General features: G+C 37.6%; 1 non-coding gene across 1 annotated transcript; it reads right to left on the bottom strand.

The window, feature by feature from the left end:
• Nucleotides 1-19,359: 19,359 nt before the first annotated feature.
• On the bottom strand, nucleotides 19,360-19,466 carry LOC141681530 (small nucleolar RNA R71). Its single transcript, XR_012558958.1, has one exon. It is a non-coding gene; the product is annotated as a small nucleolar RNA R71 (small nucleolar RNA).
• Between the last annotated feature and the right edge of the window lie 539 nt (nucleotides 19,467-20,005).

Below are 20,005 nucleotides of genomic sequence, written 5' to 3'. Positions count from 1 at the left end.
CAACAGGAAAAGGCCCAAATGTATCGGCCCAAACTGCAGGCCCAAATGTATCGGCCCAAACTGCAGGCCCAATAGCCAAATCAACAGAACAGGAACCCAAGAAATCAACACGCGCAAACGCGCCGCAGAACCACAACAGGGCGGCAACACAAGCGGCGGTGCCGCGTTCTACCACCACTCAAACACACACAATACAATTACACACACAACACAATTACACACACAACACAACACATGTATATACATATGCAAGCAAAGTTAGCCACAACGAAACTGGAAGCAAAGGCCGGGATAATTACCGGAAACAGAGCAACCGGAAAATGAAGCGGGGTCACGACGGTGCCGGAAAACCGAAGCAACAACAGAAACGGAAGTGAAAGAAGAAACAGGAAAGAGAGGAGAGACAAAGAGATTGTAGTAGGGACGAATAGAAAGAAAAAGGGGAGGGGGTTTATATTTTTTTGTTTAACAGCTGCTGCAAAATTAAAGCACCACGTGTCCTTCTATTTTAATAAACTGACACGTAGTATATATGATAAATATGAGGGTTTTTATGGCTCGATTTGTCCCGGAATTGAAATTAACGAATTTGGGTGTACGAAAAATAATTTCAGAAAATTGCAAAAATAATTCCAAAATGTCATAAATATCCCGGAGTTTGTAAAACATAAATTTTGAAATTTTTAAAACATTTTTTAAGGTGCTCTTCGTATCCGCTTTTTAACAAATAACGAGACGACGCGCGGGTGAAACGATTCCCGAAAATTCCCAAAATAATTTTAAAATTCTCCGAATATTATAACCTTCATAAAATATGAGTTTCGTAATTTTTAAAGATCTCCATAATTAAATAGGGATTTTACAAATAAACACAATCAGAAAATCATTTAAAAATAAGTAATTAATAAAATCTTGATTTCTCAATTCTATAAAGTCCTAAAAATAATTATCAAAATTATAAAATTATAAAACTAATTTTAGAAATCATCCAAGTATTTATGAAATTAAAACTACAATAAAAATCACTTTTATAAGGAAAAATAAAATCATATATCTCATTAATAAATCATACAATTCAATCTCATATAACAACAATCATAAATGATTAAATAACAAACCATAACTGCTGCCAAAACCAATACACACATTTTATTTATTTACTTAAACCTTTATTACACTTCCAAATATTAGAAATAAAATAAAAATACACGAGTCGTTATACTAACTACTGGTGGGAGGCCAAGAAAAACATGGAGACATATGCTATTATAACCTGGGAGAGATTCAGTCAGTTGTTTTTGGGAAAGTATTTCCCGAGGTTTATGGAGAATCAGTTGGAACTTAAGTTCTTGGAGCTAAAGCAGAATAACTTATCTATAGCAGAGTACAAAGCAAAATTTACTGAGTTATCAAGGTTTGTGCCGGAGTTTGTGAGCACCGAGGAAAAGAAAGCTAGGAGGTTTCAGCAGGGACTGAAACCATGGATTCAGAATAGGGTGGCAATCCTTGAGCTTTCTGATTATGCCACTCTGGTGCAGAAGGCAACAATTGTAGAAGCCGGAAGTGAACAGATGCAGAAGAAAAGAGAGAAGAAGGGAATAAAGAGGAAAAGTATGAGCATGGGTGGAGGTTCCGCGGGAGGGAGCTTCCCAACAAGATTTAATCGAGGAGCAGTGTCCCTACCGGGAAGGAACACTAGGTTTAAGCGGCCAATGAGTGTGAATGTGAGCCAGAGCGGCCAGAAGTCAAGAATGTCCTATTTCAACCAGTCTCGACCCCCATTGCCAGCCTGTAACACTTGTGGAAGAATGCATTCTGGGAGTGTAAAGGAAAGCCGGTAATCTGCTTCAAGTGCGGTCGAGAAGGTCACTATTCGGACAAGTGCACTTCGCCAACCCCCATTAACCGCCCAACCACCACTTGTCATCAGTGTGGACGCCCGGGTCATTGGAAGAGGGAATGCCCAATGAACAAACCAGCAGCTTCAGGAGCAAGCAGAGCTGCTTCTAATAAGCCACCTACTGCGAGGACTTTCAACATGACAGTCCAAGATGCTATGAAGGACTCAGATGTGATAGCAGGTACCCTTTCTCTAAATTCAATCAGTGCAAATGTTTTATTTGATTCTGGAGCAACTAAATCTTTTATATCAAAGGATTTTGCGTATAAATTAAGACTTAAGGTTGAACCCTTAATAGAACCCTTACAAGTGGAAGTAGCCAACCATGAAATTATTCCTGTTAACCAGATTCACCCTGCCTGTGAGTTAGGCATAGGGGGACAATCTTTTAGTGTTGATCTGATTCCTTTTAAATTAGGGGAGTTTGATGTAATTTTGGGAATGGACTATCTATCTAACAATGATGCTCAGATAGACTATAAGGGGAAGAAAGTTAAGTTGAATATCCCAAGGAAGAAAGAAGTCATATTTAGAGGAAAGAGGCAGACGCATAAATTTTTGACCATGGCCCAGGCCAATAAGATGCTACAAAAAGGAAACGAGGCTTACCTAGCCTATGCGGTGGACACGCAGAAGGAGGAGCCCAACTTGCAAGATATTCCGGTAGTCAACGAATTTGAAGATGTATTTCCACAAGACCTTCCGAGATTACCACCCGATAGAGTGATTGAATTTGCTATTGAGTTGGCCCCAAGGACGGCGCCAGTTTCAAAGGCACCTTACCGGTTAGCCCCATTAGAAATGAAGGAATTAGCTACCCAATTGCAGGATCTTTTAGATAAGGATATGATAAGACCCAGTGTGTCTTCGTGGGGGGCACTAGTGTTATTTGTTAAGAAGAAAGATGGGAGCATGAGGCTGTGCATCGACTACCGAGAGTTGAATAAGCTAACCATAAAGAACAGGTACCCGTTACCTAGAATAGATGATCTGTTCGACCAACTAAAGGATGCTGTTTATTTTTCCAAGATTGAACTGAGAACTGGATATCACCAACTAAAGATTAAACCCGAAGATATTCCCAAGACCGCGTTCCGTACCAGGTATGGGCACTATGAGTTCTTGGTAATGTCCTTTGGATTAACCAACGCCCCAGCGGCTTTCATGGATTTAATGAATAGAGTATTCAAGAAGTACTTGGACAAGTGTGTGATAGTTTTTATCGATGATATTTTAATCTACTCAAGGACTGAGGCAGAACATGCAGAGTATTTGAGGATAGCTCTAGGAATACTCAGAGAGGAACAGTTATTTGCCAAATTCTCGAAGTGCGAATTCTGGCGGAATGAAGTACAGGTTTTAGGACATGTGATCAATAAAGAAGGAGTATTGGTTGACCCCTCCAAGATAGAGGCGGTCTCAAATTGGAAAAGGCCAACCACACCCACAGAGGTAAGGAGTTTCATACGATTGGCCGGCTACTATCGTAGATTTGTACAGGACTTTGCGAAGATCGCAGCCCCTTTGACACGACTTACTCGTAAGACAGAGAAGTTTGAAGAGGGACGTAGCAGAATGGGTAAGCAAATGTTTGACTTGCCAAAGAGTAAAGGCAGAGCACCAGAGACCTAGTGGACTTTTACGACCCCTGGAGATTCCCGAATGGAAATGGGAAAAGATAGCCATGGATTTTGTTGTCTGCTTACCAAGGACGAAAGCCAATCATGCTGCCATATGGGTGATTATAGACCGACTGACAAAGTCAGCTCATTTCATTCCTATCAATGAAAGATACACGGTCGATAGACTGGTGGACATTTACCCTTAAGGAAATAGTGACGCGACATGGAGTCCCGGCGTCCATTGTCTCAGACCGAGACCCCAGGTTCAACTTCAGATTTTGGAGGAGCTTTCAAGAATGTGCGGGGACCAAGTTAAATATGAGTACCGCTTACCATCCAGACACTAGAGGATATGTTGAGAGTCTGTGCAATAGACTTTAAAGGAAGTTAGGATGATCACTTGTCGTTGATCGAGTTTTCTTATAACAATAGCTTTCATGCCAGCATCGGAATGCCGCCTTATGAGGCCCTGTACGGAAGAAGGTGTCGATCTCCCTTATACTGGGATGAAGTAGGAGAGCGGAAGATGCTCGGACCCGAAGTGGTCCAAAGGACCAAAGATATAGTGGATCTCATCAGAGGACGGCTGGTAGCAGCCCAAGACAGACAGAAGAAATATGCATACCTAGCCCGAAAGGACAAGGAGTATGAAATAGGGGACTTAGTATTGCTAAAAGTATCCCCTTGGAAGGGATTAATGAGGTTCGGATTGAAAGGGAAACTAAGCCCGAGATACATTGGACCTTTTGAGATACTAAGACGGATTGGGAAGTTGGCTTACGAACTAGCCTTACCCCCGAACCTACAACAAGTTCATAATGTGTTCCATGTGTCAATGCTAAGGAAGTATCATCGGGATGCCATACACATAGTGGAGTACGAGCAGGTGGATATGCAACTAGATCTGACTTACAGGAGAAACCAGTAAAGATTATGGATAAGAAGGAGCAGGTGCTTCGGAACAAAGTGATCAAGCTAGTCAGAGTGCTATGGCAGAATCATAATACGGAAGAATCAACTTGGGAACTAGAGAGCGCAATGCTAGAAAAGTACCCCCATTTGTTTTCTATCTGATTCCGGGACGAAATCCTTTTAAGGAGGGGAGACTGTAATAACCCCAAAATTTTTAACTTTTTGTAACCCTTATGAATAGTGTTTTTGCTGATTATGCTAAATAAGAAAACTTTCATGCCACACCTTGTAGAGGTTCTTTTATTGTTATTCTGAGATCTTATTAGTACTCTATATGGTATATAAGTGTATGTAAAGATCATCAGAATCCAAATTCGAACACTTTGATTTTTCCCGAAAATCCACCAGATACCGAAAGAATTGAGTATAAGGTAACATGATAAAAAAGGATTTAAATTCAAGTATTGTAAGGGAGGATCATAAAAGGAATATAATGTATTGAGAAAGGTTAAGGAAACCCAAGTAATAAGATCCCGGGTATGATTCCTCAAACGATAAACGAGAACGAAAGTTAAGCGAACCGTATAACAGATCAGCGGTCATTAGCCAAGTAAGTAGGAGTTAATCAAAGAGGTTAATGATGATGATGTCATCACACTAACAAGAAGAGGACAAGTGTGGGAAGATTACATAGGAGGATGACATGAGCATGACCAAAGGGAAGGAAGTGTTGGTTGATTATAAACCACACAAAATTTACCATGGTTAAAAGGTAATTAAGCAAAAAAAAGGCAAAACAACCAATCAAAACAATTCATAACACAAAACACAAGTTGACTTCATCTTTTCCACAAGAAGCTCTCGGCCCCTTTTATTTTTCAGAGAAAGAAAAACTCAAATTCAAGTTCCAAGCCTTGTTTATTAGTGAGGTAATTATCTAAGGTTCCTTGTACATAGATATAGATATCATATAAGTTTAACCTTCAAATTCCTTCACAATCTCTTCCTATAATTCATGGAAGAAGAGAGTAAATAGTGTTTTTCAAGAACTTGAAATTTTGATCTTATGTTTTTGTTTAGATAAAGCTTTAGTAAGGATTTTCCAAGGTTGTTTCAAGTTCATTACTTACTCCTACTCACAAGAAAGGTATAATCTCTTAACCTAGCATAATTATTGAATGTTAAGAGCTTATTATGAGTAGTATAGTTCACGAGAGGCATGATTATTGAATATTTAGAGATTGGTTGGTTTTGTAATGTTTTTGGAGTTGTAAATCTTGATGATTAGTTAATGAACTTAAGTAAGCTCTTAGTTCATGATTGAGAAGTAGTATAAATTAGAAATATGGAGTGGTTGGGGCTGTTGTAGTAAATAATGGATGAAGTTTGGTTGTAGTGGTGATTGTGGGTTGAATTGTGAATTGATTGGAATGGTTTAAATTTGGTAATCGCGCAAACATAGCCGTCATAATGCCCGATTTACTTTAGAACCGCTTTTGTTCTTAACATCAGGACCCGTGAACTCACTTTTAGGTTTTGACCATTGCCATGATTAGATAGTTCATGTTACAAGCTTTGTTTTGATATGTGGTTCGCTTGAATCCGATGTACGGTTTAGGAGAAACGACCGTTTTACGTAACAGCGTTTCGCGACCGAACCATTACCCCTCGCCTTACTTTGAAACATTGGTTAAGGACCTTAAATGACTAATTGTGATATGAATCAATTATGTCAAGTGGATTAGGCAGTTGGTAGGGTACTCGCGAAAGAATCGCCTTAAAATTCCTAATGGTTAATTTATTAAAAATGGTGGAGCCAAGGGTACTCGAGCGACCTAAGTGAATCGTTAAGCGCGAAAGCGAACGTTAGGGTCTAATTGGTTAAAGTATAGATTCATAAGTGACTTTGGTTTAATTCCAACTTATATGTTGTTTATAGGTTCCCAGACTCGTCCCAAGCCTTTTATCACCCCCAGTCGCTCAGGCAAGTTTTCTACCCGTTATACTGTTGTTGTGATGTATACATGTATATGCATTATCTTGTGATAGATGCATGATGGTTAATTAGCAGATCTTGCGATATATTGGAGCATGCTGATATGGTTTATATGCATGTCTGTTTCGTAATCTTGATATCTATCTGTTGATTTCAATGCTTATAATTGGATAATACCTATGTTAGAGATAAGCAGTAGTTGCGTATACCCATAGTATAGGGGACCTAAAGGCGAACATTTTCTAAAACCGGGAGTCGATGTTCCCGAGTATATTATATATTATATATATATAGATATAGTTTTCAAAACTATTAATCGTATAAGGTTTATTCGATAACTTTATTTTTATTAATGAATATTACTTTGAATATTCATTCATGTACTTATGACTCTGTTTATTCTATTTAATGAATATTATTTTGAATATTCATTTGAGGACTTATGACTCCGATTATTTACTAAATAATATTCTTTATTTTATTAAATAATAATGTTTCGATAATCAAACTTATTTTCAATTATTCAAATAAAGATAGTACTTTAGTATAAGTATATCTTTGGTTATTTAATATTCATTTCAAGTATGAGTGTTAAAACTTCTACTTCAATTATTTGTATAAAGATCATTCTTTATGGGAATATTATTTAAGTAATAATATTCAGATATTTTCTAATATATTGGGACTGATTTATTTTATTAAATCAGCATTACTCCAAACATTCTTAAAAATATTTTCGAGTCTTCAAAATGATTTTAAAATTAGGGCGGATCCCAAAACTCATTTTTATATTTAAGATCCTCCTTTCGAAGGGGATTTAAATACTCGCTCAAAACCTGAGGGATCCGGCCTGTGGTGTATTTTATAAACAGCAACAAGGTTGCTGTTTTGATAAATGAATTGATTACTTACCCAATGTTCGGGAAGTAAGTCCATTAAATTGAGTCGACATAAGCGACAGGCCAGAGTACGGTCTATCAAAGTGTAAGTGGATGGGTGGCAGCCCATCAACGCGTAAGAGGCCGGGTGGCGGTCCAGCACAAGGTCCTAATGAGGCCAGGGTGATGACCGGTAGGGGATTCATCCATGTACTAGTAGAAAAGGTTACTTATTGGTATCTTTGCCTGATCAGCAAGATATCGGGTTTATGCCAAAATTCTTTCCTTTCCAAAATTCATTGGATATTGCAAACTCTGTTCATACTTTACATAACAGAGGTTTTCAGGAAATGTATAAGAGATATATATATGTGGATATATATATCGGGACTAAATAAAGTATCTTGTAACTTCATTTCATTCAATAATATTTCAATGATTGAATCTATTTAAGTCATAACTTGTGGTCTCATCTATGGGATGAACTTCGAAAACTTATGATACTTTGAACAGTGGTAGTTCAAGTAGTTTTCTAAAATGGTATAAGTATAGTGAAGTAAATGGTAACTTCATCTTCCTTTACGCTTATATCCAGTAAGTAATTACCTTACACTTGATAAGGGGTTCTAGTAAGTTATCTATTTAGATACTTGCATTATTGTTTACACTATATATTATCTTGCGAGCTATAATGCTCACTCTTGCTTCATTTCTTCATCACACAACAACAGTTAGGAAAGATGGCCAGACTCAAGCAGACCCAGCGCAAGCGCGTGGGAAGCGTCCCGCATCTTCCCGTTGATATCGTAGCTGCTATAGCTACAGAGGTAGATCTATATGTAGATCAGGCATTCTACTTTTGGGAATCAATTATGTATAATTATAACTTGTGGCAGATAATGGCAATTAACTGTAAACTTATCAAGTAATCATTTTGGGTTGTAATAACTTTTAAATTGTGAATTCAAGGACTTGTACTTATTTCAATTTCATCTCTGAGACTATAGCGTGTTGTGGTGTGTGTTAGTGTGGGGTCACAGCATGAGATTATTTATTATTAATTAAGTTAAGTGATATTGTAGAAAGAAAGACCATGATGACCCGGATCCCCGACCCAGGATCTGGGGGTGTTACATAAACTCCTTACCATCAAAGTCAGGAGTTAAGAGTCAGTCTGTTAGATATAAGCCATAAAATCCTTGTTTTCATTGTGGTAGTTTATGGCATTCCATTTATACTTGTAAGGAATATCATAGTTTGTACTATGATTATTATCAAATAAAACCTTCTTTAAAGAAAGTTAGCATTGTTCCTTCTAGTGTAAGTTATGATACAAAGTCTGTTAGTGTAAATGCTGATAAGAAAAATGTTAACATAAACTCTGATGCTAAATCCGCTGCAAATGTTAACAAACTTAAGAAGGCCAAAGGATCCAAGCAAGTCTGGGTCCTTAAAACTAATCGTTAATGGTCTTTGTGATTGCAGGGCAACATGAAAAACATCCTAGTTCTGGACAGTGGATGTTCAGGACATATGACTGGAAATAAAGCCCTGCTATCAGACTTTGGAGAAAGTTGGCCCAAGTGTTTCTTATGGAGATGGTAACATTGGAAAAACCTTGGGATATGGCAATATCAATCTGGGTAATGTCATCATTGAAAAAGTATCTCTGGTCTCAGGACTTAAATACAATCTGTTGAGTGTTAGTCAAATCTGTGACAGAGGTTATCATGTGGATTTCTTTGAAGAACACTGTGAAGTTGTAAGGAAATCTACAGGCAAAGTTGTTCTGAAAGGATACAGGCATGGTAACATTTATGAAGCTAAGCTTTCAATAAGTACTGATGGTTCTGCAATATGTTTGTTAAGTAGAGCATCAATTGAAGAAAGCTGGAATTGGCACAAGAAACTCTCTCATTTAAATTTCAACAATATAAATGAACTAGTCAAGAAAGATCTTGTGAGAGGACTGCCAAAATCAGTATTTGCTCCTGATGGCCTTTGTGATTCATGTCAGAAGGCTAAACAAAGAAAATCTTCATTCAAGAGCAAGACTGAATCGTCAATTCTTGAGCCTTATCACCTACTACATGTTGATCTATTTGCTCCAGTGAATGTCATGTCTATTGTAAAGAAGAAATATGCTATGGTCATAGTGGATGAGTTCACCAGATATATATGGGTGTATTTCTTTTACACAAAAAGTGAAACTGCATCTATTTTGATTGATCATGTCAAGCAACTGGATAAATTGGTCAAAGATTATGTGAAGATTATAAGAAGTAATAATGGCACTGAGATCAAGAATTTGACAATGGAAGAGTTCTGCAAAGACCATGGAATCAAGCAGGAATTTTATGCTCCTGGAACTCCACAGCAAAATGGAGTTGTTGAAAGAAAGAATAGAACTCTTATTGAAGCTGCACGAACTATGCTTGATGAAGCAAAGCTACCAACCTATTTTTGGGCTAAAGCTGTGCAGACTGCTTGTTTCACTCAGAATGCAACACTCATTAACAAGCATGGAAAGACACCATATGAGATGGTGAAGAAAAAGAATCCAAATCTGAAGTATTTTCATGTATTTAGATGCAAGTGTTTTGTTCTTAAGACTCATCCTGAACAGCTATCCAAATTTGATCTAAAAGTTGATGAAGGAATTTTTGTTGGATATCCACTTTCCACAAAAGCCTTCAGAGTCTACAATTTAAGAACAAGGGTTGTCATGGAATCTATCAATGTCTCTTTTAATGATAAAAAGATTACTGGACTTGAAGATTTCAATGATCATGATCAGCTGAGATTTTAAAATGAAGATTTTAATTCTGATAATGTAAATCCTGACAGTCTAAATCCTGATACTGCAAACTCTGATGGATTAAACTCTAATATTATTGAAACTGTGGTGACTACGCTAAAGGAAAATGCACCTGTGAAGGGGGGGCATACTGAAGATACAACCACATCTCAAGAAGCATCAGAACCTACAACTGGCTCTTCAAGTTCTGATTCATCAAGTTCTGATGAGCCAAGTTCTGATAATTCTGGAAACTCAAATTCTGAAGGATCCAACTCAGAGAGCATAATTTCAGGGGGAGCATCAGAAAATGTTGATGAAGATATCATGGATCATGGGGGAGCATCCAGTTCTAGAGAAAACCTTCCATCTGCAAGGAAGTGGACTAAATCACATACACCTGACTTAATTATTGGAAATCCTGATGCAGGTGTCAGAACTAGAACATCTACATCAAATGAATATCTTTATAATTCTTTTCTTTCTCAGACTGAACCAAAGAAAGTGGAAGAAGCTCTTCAAGATGTTGATTGGGTGCAAGCAATGCAGGAAGAGTTAAATGAATTTGAAAGAAACAAAGTCTGGACCCTAGTGCCAAGACCAAAGAACAGATCTGTTGTTGGTACAAAGTTAGTGTTTAGAAACAAAACTGATAGTGATGACATAATTACAAGGAATAAAATAAGGCTGGTTGCAAAAGGATATTCCCAATAAAAGGGAATTGATTATGATGAAACATTTGCACCAGTTGCTAGATTGGAAGCCATAAGGATATTTTTGGCTTATGCTGCTCACAAAAAGTTTACTGTCTTTCAAATGGATGTGAAAAGTGCTTTTCTCAGTGGAGAATTAGAAGAGGAAGTATATGTTGAACAACCTCCAGGCTTTGTAGATTCCAAACTTCCAAATCATGTCTACAGGCTTGATAAAGCACTTTATGGCCTTAAGCAAGCTCCAAGAGCATGGTATGAGACTTTAGCTCAGTTTCTTCTGGAAAGTGGATTTAACAGAGGAACTATTGACAAAACATTATTCTACCTCAACCATGGAAAGAACTTACTTTTGGTACAACTATATGTTGATGATATCATTTTTCGTTCTACAAATGACAGACTTTGCAAGAAGTTTGCCAAACTAATGCAGTCAAGATATCAAATGAGTATGATGGGGAACTTAGCTATTTTATGGGCCTTCAAGTCAAGCAGAATGAAGAAGGCACTTTTATTTGTCAATCCAAGTACACCAGAAATTTGTTGAAGAAATTTGGAATGCAAGATTGTTCAAGTGCATCCACTCCCATGGCCACTGCAATAAAATTGGATAAGGATACCGGTACATCAGTAGATATTACTGATTACAGAGGTATGATTGGCTTATTACTCTATCTAACTACAAGTAGACCTGATATCATGTATGCTACCTGTCTTTGTGCAAGATTTCAAGCAGATCCAAGAGAACCTCACTTAACAGCTGTGTAAAGAATTTTCGAGTACCTTAAGGGTACAGCTGATCTGGGATTGTGGTATCCTAGAGAATCAGAATTTAAGCTAATAGGTTACTCAGATGCAGATTTTGCAGGATGCAAACTTGACAGGAAAAGCACAAGTGGAAGCTGCCAATTTCTTGGAGGCAGATTAGTTTCTTGGTTTAGCAAGAAACTAAAGTCAATTTCCACATTAACTGCAGAAGCAGAGTATATTGCTGCAGGAAGCTGTTGTGCACAGATTCTTTGGATAAAGAATTAGTTACTGGATTATGGGTTAACATACTTTAAAATCCCTATTTACTGTGATAATCAAAGTGCTATTGCTATGGCAGGTAATCCAGTTCAACACTCAATGACAAAGCACATCAGCATTAGGTACCATTTCATAAGAGAACATGTGGATGAAGGTACAGTGGAATTGCACTTTGTTCCAACAGATCAACAACTAGCAGATATCTTCACAAAACCACTGTGTGAAGCTACTTTTACAAGACTGGTAAATGAACTTGGAATGGTTTCAGGTTCTTTCTCTAAATCTGCTTAGTTTATCTTCTGATACATCAGAGTTTCTGATCAGCATTTACAGATATTACTATCTTTGTGTATTATGTGCTTAAATTGAAAATTGCTTAAGTGTTGATTATTGTCTGATGTGAATTTCTAAACTCTGATAGTGATATGAATGTTTCTGTGACTATTCAATCCAATGAGGATAATTGTGCTAGATGCTGACCTAGTAGTCTTTAATATACTAAAGATCCCATGTATAAAGTAGTTGTTTATGTGGAAATCTTTTAACACGAGCAAATTCTGATATTGAGCTTAGTTAAAGTTTACTTTGTGTATCTTGTTACTAAGTCAAAAACCAGAATAGTGCTTCTTATCTGTTAAGTTCTGAAGTTAGTAAACCTGGTGAATGTACTAAGTGTTGACAAACCTCATTTATCAAAAGAAAAATAAAAAGAAAAGGAAATAAAAATCAGGTACTCCTTTGAGATCTAGAGTAAAAATGTGGAAGGGAAGACCCAAGTGCATTGCTGGTATTAAGTAATATGTATTAGAAAAGCAAAATAAAATTTTCTTGGTGACTTTTTACACTCTATGATTACTAGAGAAATACTCTGATAATAGCATAAATTCTGATAAGCAGTCGTGAATCACTTACACTGAGAAGCCACTATAAAAAAGGAATTTCAAAAGATGCATAAAAGGAGCACAAAACATTTGAGGTGAACTCATGCATGAACTCATTCTAAAGTAGACTTTAGAATAACGATAGATTTTGAGCAAAGTTCTTAGTTATGTCTTATTTCTAAGATGTACTAAAGTGAATCAGACTTTAATCTTTATCTGATATTTAGCTTACTGCACACACATACACTCCATATAAATGATGAACATTACTGTGGTGATAAATGTTATTTTAGATGAACAGTTTAGGTGTTAGTTGCATAAATTCTGAGGACAAGTAATGATGGAAATTCTGATGATTAAGTTCTGAAGAAACGAAATCAGTATTTTGTGTGAAGAATTACAGGAATAGACATTCACTTTTCGAGTTAAGAAGCCATGTTCTGATGACTGTTAAGTTCTGATATAAGTCTAAGTTCTTATATTAAATCCTGATTCTTTACTTGACTTATTTGTGGTTAAAATCTGAAACAGTCATATTTAAAAATCTGAATATGTTTGGGTGAGTTATAAACAGTCAACATAATTTGGGTTAGTGGTACTCGTACATGCACAGTAATTCCTACTTGTTTCGTGTGCTCATTAACTCTTGTTTTAAGCTTCCGATGGCTGTTATTATTACTCATCAGTCTAGGGAATCGAGGGGTCATTATTTTTACTTGTAATTGTTGCCCAGTCCTCGCGACCCTTGGTATTCCATTGGCTATTTAAACCAACAATTCATTCCAGCCAAAACATTCTTCACTTTCTCACAAACTCACTCTTTTTTATTCTTAAAAACAAAAATGTCTGAGTTTGGTTGGTTTTACAACTATGGCACCGAAACTGTGCATATTTTTCAAAATGGAATTCCGACTGCATATCCTATCAACAACATTCCTCATAATCTTTGGATTCAATTTCCAGAGATCATTAAAAATGACTTGTTGACTGTCCAAAGAGATCTACATCTCTGTTATCTCCGTCAGCAAGAACGGATCATCTGTCTTGCAGTGCTCTTCGTCAGCAGCAGAAGGAGTTAGTCGTTAGGCTTCTTAGCTTAGGACTAAAGTTGTTGATGTTAGGCATTTTAGACTAGGGCAATCTTGTAATTTTATGCATGTAATATAAGTTTCATGAAATGTATTAATTTGATATATTAATGAAATTTTACTTTATTGCAAGATTTTGTCTCTGAGTCATTTCATATTCTGATGAATTTTTAAATCCTGATATTAATCATATTCTGATGACCTTTTAAATTCTGATAATAATCAAGTTTTGATGCTGACGTGGTAGTATTTATTTACTTGGTTTATTTTTGGTCATTACCTCACTGGTCATATTTTTTTCAGAATATTGGTAAAGCAGTAATAATCATTTATTTAGTGGGAACAGTTTTTTTTTAACATAACAAAAACTGAACGTCCTTGATTAATGGGATTACTAGGTAAGTGGAACGGTTTTTCTCCTTGAAAATTGTATGTGATAAGTAATGATTACTGAATACCCGTGCCCATTAATTATCTTTTACTGCTGCATGTCTGACAAGTGTCTTAACGGCTATTTTTTTACCGTGTATAAGTAAAAGAGAGAAAAGATTATAAAATCTTTTATTCACTTTTATACTCTTTCTCTTTTCTTATTCTCTCATACACTTACTGATGGTTTCTTTACAGACATTTTATCAAACACCTTACAGGCAATTTTATTTCTCACTTATTTCTCATGGCACCCAAGGACATAATTTTTGATGGAGCTAAGTTTGTTCCTAATAACTTCTCAGCTATTCTTAGCAAGTCAGAAGCCCCATCAGAACTTTATTTCATTCAGGACTTTCTTGCTAGTTCTGATATTGGGTACGCTCTGACCGAACCTGAAGCAGTCTCTGGTACTCAAGTACTGGAGTTTTGGAGAAGCGGAGTAGATGATAATGGTGGTGCTCAAGGGTCCCCAAGTATTATTTTTTCATCAGGGGAGGATGAGTATGTTGTGACATTGGCTACGGTCCGACAAGCACTGCAACTACCTGAGAACTGTGTGTATCTACTGTTGAAGAGCCAGTTCTTCAAAACATGATGGCCAGTCTGGGGTATGAGAAGACATTAGCAAAGCTGGGTCAGTTGAAGAGATCTTTCATGAGGAGGGAATGTAGTTTCTTCTTTGACTGCATAACCAAGGCTTTTGCAAACAAATGTTCCAATTTTGATGCAATTCCCATATTCAGCCAACAAATCGGGTATGCTCTCATAAATCAAACTGATTTTGATTATGCAAGTGTTGTCTTAGGTTTTATTGGGGATAGAATGACAGAAGATAGAAATACTATTTATTTTGCTAGATTCTGTCAGCTTATCTATAGTTTTTGTTCTGATAATAAGCCCCAATCTGCTAGTGAATTAATTTCATCATTCAAACTAGCTAAAAGAGCTTTTAATGACTTATTATCTACTGATAATAAGAAGGCTGTGTTAAGACCCCTCCTAGTTCCTTTATCTGTCAAACAAGCCTTAATAAACTTCGATCCAGTTAAATACACTGAACTATATCCTGATGTTCAACCATTCGAACCTCATCCATCAGCACCTACCACCTCTACTCAAACACCTCAAACTTCTCAACCTCAACCTTCAGATCCCACATTGTAGCCTTCATCTTCAAAACCCAAGAGGACTAAGAAAGTATCTCAGACTCAACAGAAAAGAAGAAGGATTGTTCTGAGGGATGAGTCAGACAGTGAGGAACAGGTTCCAGTGTCAGAACCTGTTGTAATAGAAGCTGAGAAGATCTTTGCTCAGAAGGATGTTGAAATTGGGAGTTCTAGGCCCCTAAAAAGGCTTAGAAAGCTAAAATTTGATAATGCAGCTCCTACAGAGTCCTCACAAGTTAAAAGATTCAAAACATTGGCAAAAAGGCCTGAAGATTCTGGTAAAGGACTGGAAGCAGCAGCTAAGGAAGGGGTCAGGAATCTCTGATCTCACAAGACCCTGTTGAAGCTCACAATTCTCCTAGTGCTGATCCAGACCTTCATGCAACTCCTCACTCTCCACTTCATGAATCAGAAACAACTCATATTCCCACACCTCCAGTATCTCCAGTACATGCTGATAACCAGGGGCCAAGTGATGAAATTGACATCCATAACTTGGAAGTGCCTCAGTTTTTGAGTCTAGAAGCTCCACCAGCTCCAATCACTCCACCACCAACACCACTTCTTGATGCTGATTTTAATCCAGAATTACCTACAACACCTTCTCTGCATCTAGATACTGAAGATCAGATTTTAGGTGAGCATCAGAATATGGATGTTGATCAGAACTTAATTGAAGATCAGCCCTTAGAGGATGATGTTGAAGCCTCCATAGCCTCTCATACTTCTTTTATCAGAGGATGCTGTTGATGCTGATACTATAAGTTCTGATGCTGTTAATGATGAAGTCACTGGTGAAGCTGCTGCTACAAATGTAGATGCTGATGCAGTTGGTCCATTAGAACATGCACCTCAACAAACTGTTCATAAAGCTGAGATAGTCAAGAAGTTTGTTACAGGGGAAGCACCAGTACCTTGGAGTGAAACTCCTAGAGGACAGGAGTGGACTAAGGAGTGGAACACAGTTAGTTTTGTTCCTTCTGAAAAGATTCTTGCTGAGCATCTTGCAAAAGCTGATGAAATGCTGATAAATGATGATTTCAAGACACAGCTGAGAGTTACTGCATTGAGTACAAGGCACCTTCAAGGTCAACACTCAATCACTCATGACAAGGTGAATAAAATTAAGAAAACTTGATCCAGCAAGATATGAATCTGAAACTTGAAAAGGAAAGGTTTTTCCAACCTACCTTTGACAAAATTGCCTACATTGAGAAAACCCAAGAGAAGCAACAATCTCAGATTGATGAAATTTTGAAGAATCAAGCTTCTCATCAAAATCAACTCAATGAGATCCAATCCTCAGTGGAGTTTCTTGTCTCTCTTCTTTTACCTGCTGATGCCAAAAAGGGGGAGAAAGTAATTAAGTCCAAATGCAAACCTATTAAGATACTGAAGGGAAAGGATGATGGAAAAGATGATCCGGGAAACTCTGGAATGGGTGGAGGTCATGGTCAAGGCAAAGGTTCTTCATCAAGTAGAACTGGAACTACAAGTCAAAGAATAAGTTCTGATACTGGGAGAAGAATAACTTCTGATACTGGTAAAAGGATAAGTTCAGATGAACATCTAGAACTTGATGAGGAGATTTCAAGACAGTTATTTCTGAAAGAAAATCCAGGAATGGACTTTGAGAGTCTAAAGGAAGAAGAAGCTAGACTTAAGTTAGAAAAAGTCAACTCCAAATCTGAAGCTTTTGTTATTGAAAAGAAAATTCCTAAGGCTAAAGGCATTGTGATAAAAGAAAGGGTAAATCCCGAGGCAACCAAGGCCAAATCACAAATGCAGATAGATCCAAGGTCCAAGGGCAAAGAAAAAGTTGGTGAACCTGTTGATAAGTGGCATTTTATACCACTTAGAACGTCTTAAAATGGCTTAAATTGGTGTCTTGAAATCAAGTATTTTGTGTATTTGATGCGTTTTTCTAGTGTTTATGCATTTCAGGGTATTAGTTGTATTTCGGAGGAGGAATCATCAAGAATAAGCCTTGGCATGTGTTCACCATTGCGTGAGGAAAAGAACGGGCAGATTACGGCGAAGAAGCGGAGCAAACCTGGAATTTTTCCAGTAGGGTCCTGCGCGCCCGCGCAGCAATGCTGAGCGGCCGCGCAGCAGCCTTGCGCGCCCGCGCAGAAATGCTGAGCGGCCGCGCAGGGTCGGGGAAAAAGATATATTATTTTAGACTTCTACTTCTGTTTGGCTTCCAACTTCTATGTAATCTGAGTTTTATGGGACTATTATATAGGTATATTTGAGACGTTTTCATAGAGTATTAAGAGGAGATTATGTTTTAGATTGTGTTTTGCAAGAAGCGAAGAAGATAAGGAAGAAGACCGATTTAGCACACAACAACGAAGAGGAAGCATATATTCTTGTGATTATTGTTTCGTTGTAACGTTGGATGCTAGTTTTCTTGCTTTGACTTATTTACTCTTGTGACGTACTCTGTTTTAATATAATCAGTTTAGTTATTATTTTCTTGTGTTTGTTTATCATGATTTCATATGAACCCATGATGGCGATAAGTTCTATTATGGGCTAATCGTGATCATGGGGTTGCAACGGATTTATTATGTAATTCTTTAGTTAATTGTTTAATACTTTAGTATGTGATGATTGCATGATATCTAGTATTGGTTGTGCGTATTCGTCTTATGTGCGTCGCGAACATATAAGATAGGGTGTTAATCTCTTGTGAAGCGACGGTGGATCTTGAGATTTAGAACTTGCCATGCCAGCATAGGTTCATGTACGTTGTGCATGATTAGTGGGTAACTCTAACAGTTTTATTTGCCCTATGTAATCAAAAGGGATAACTTGTGCTTAGATCGTTGTGTTGTCAATTTCTGTAGACATATAGGAACTCAACATAATTGATGACTATTCAACTTCTATCTTAATTGTGGATGTTTGGTAGAATGGTATTAGTACAATGAAAGTTGGCTTTTATCAGTTTCGTGTTATTCGATTAATATCATCACTGTCACGTGCTAAAGGTAATAACTATGGCTATAGAAGGAAGTAATAATGAAGTTGTGATCTCATGAGTGTTTTATTATTGATAAATTGAAGTGTTAGTTAAGTAGTTAATTATAGTTAATATTTAATCAACTATTTTAAGTGTTATTATCTTAACATTGAGAAGTAGTCATACATTGGTGAGTGAGTTAAATTAGACAATAAATTAGTCTGAGTCTCTGAGGGAACGAACTAGAAAGTATTCTATATTACTTGCGAACGCGTATACTTGCGTGAATATTAGTGCGTGATTTCGCCCTAACAAGTTTTTGGCGCCGCTGCCGGGGACTCGGCGTATTTGTTTAGTTTATGTACTTACCATCATTGGTCATTAGGACTCAGTGATTAGGACGTAGTAGTTAATTACTCTTTTCGGTTGTGTTTCAGGTACTTTAGCAAGCATTTATGCAAACTCGTTCTCGTGCTCGCAAGAGGACCTTAGATACAGCTGAGGAGAAAGACGAAGTTCTTGATACACCGGAGAAGTTAGACTTTGAGGATTCGGATTCAGGAACTGAGCAGAAAGAACCAGTAAACATGGGAGATCGTATTGTTCAAGCTGATCCAGCTCTTATGGATTTTTCTCGGCCTAAAATTGATGACATTCAGTCAAGCATCCTTCATCCGGCTATTCAAGCTAACACCTTTGAAATCAAGCCGGGCACTATTCAGATGGTGCAGAATTCTGTTTCTTTTGGAGGAGCGGCAACTGAAGACCCCAACATGCACATAAGGAATTTTGTCGAGATCTGCAGCACTTTTAAGTATAATGGCGTGACTGATGAGGCTATCAAGTTGAGGCTTTTCCCATTCTCACTGAGGGATAAGGCTAAAGACTGGTTACATTCTGAACCAGCTGGGTCAATCACTACGTGGCAAGATCTTGCGCAAAAGTTTCTGGTGAAGTTTTATCCAATGGCAAAGACTGCTGCTATGAGGAGTGCTCTTACTCAGTTTGCGCAGCAACCTACAGAATCTATGTGCGAGGCTTGGGAACGCTACAAGGAAATGTTGAGAAAATGTCCACATCATGGAATGCCGGATTGGATGGTAATCACTGGTTTTTATAATGGTTTGGGGGCCCAATCTCGGCCCATGCTCGATGCAGCAGCTGGAGGCGCCTTATGGGCTAAAAGCTATACTGAGACGTATAATCTTATCGAGACGATGGCGGTAAATGAGCATCAAAACCCAACTCAGAGGATGATGTCAGGCAAGGTAGCAGGTATTCTGGAAGTTGATACAGCCACCGCTATTGCAGCCCAGCTCCAAGCGCTATCAATGAAGGTTGATTCTTTGGCTACGTATGGAGTTAATCAAATAACTATGGTTTGTAAGCTTTGTGCATGTTCTCATGCTACGGATCAGTGTTCTCTTGTCAACGAATCTGTTCAGTATGTGAATAATTATCAGCGACAACAGCAGCCTGTGCCAGCGACCTATCATCCTAACAACAGAAATCATCCAAATTTCAGCTGGGGGAATAATCAAAATGCTATTCAGCCAACATATCAGCAAGGAGTAAGTAAACAGTTTAACCCACCTGGATTCCAGCAACCACAGCAGTATGCTACAA

Source organism: Apium graveolens, chromosome 8 (assembly GCF_009905375.1).
Source record: "Apium graveolens cultivar Ventura chromosome 8, ASM990537v1, whole genome shotgun sequence".
Taxonomy (NCBI): domain Eukaryota; kingdom Viridiplantae; phylum Streptophyta; class Magnoliopsida; order Apiales; family Apiaceae; genus Apium; species Apium graveolens.
The sequence above is the reverse complement of the archived record's forward strand: the minus strand, read 5'-3'. Positions and strand labels throughout refer to the sequence as shown.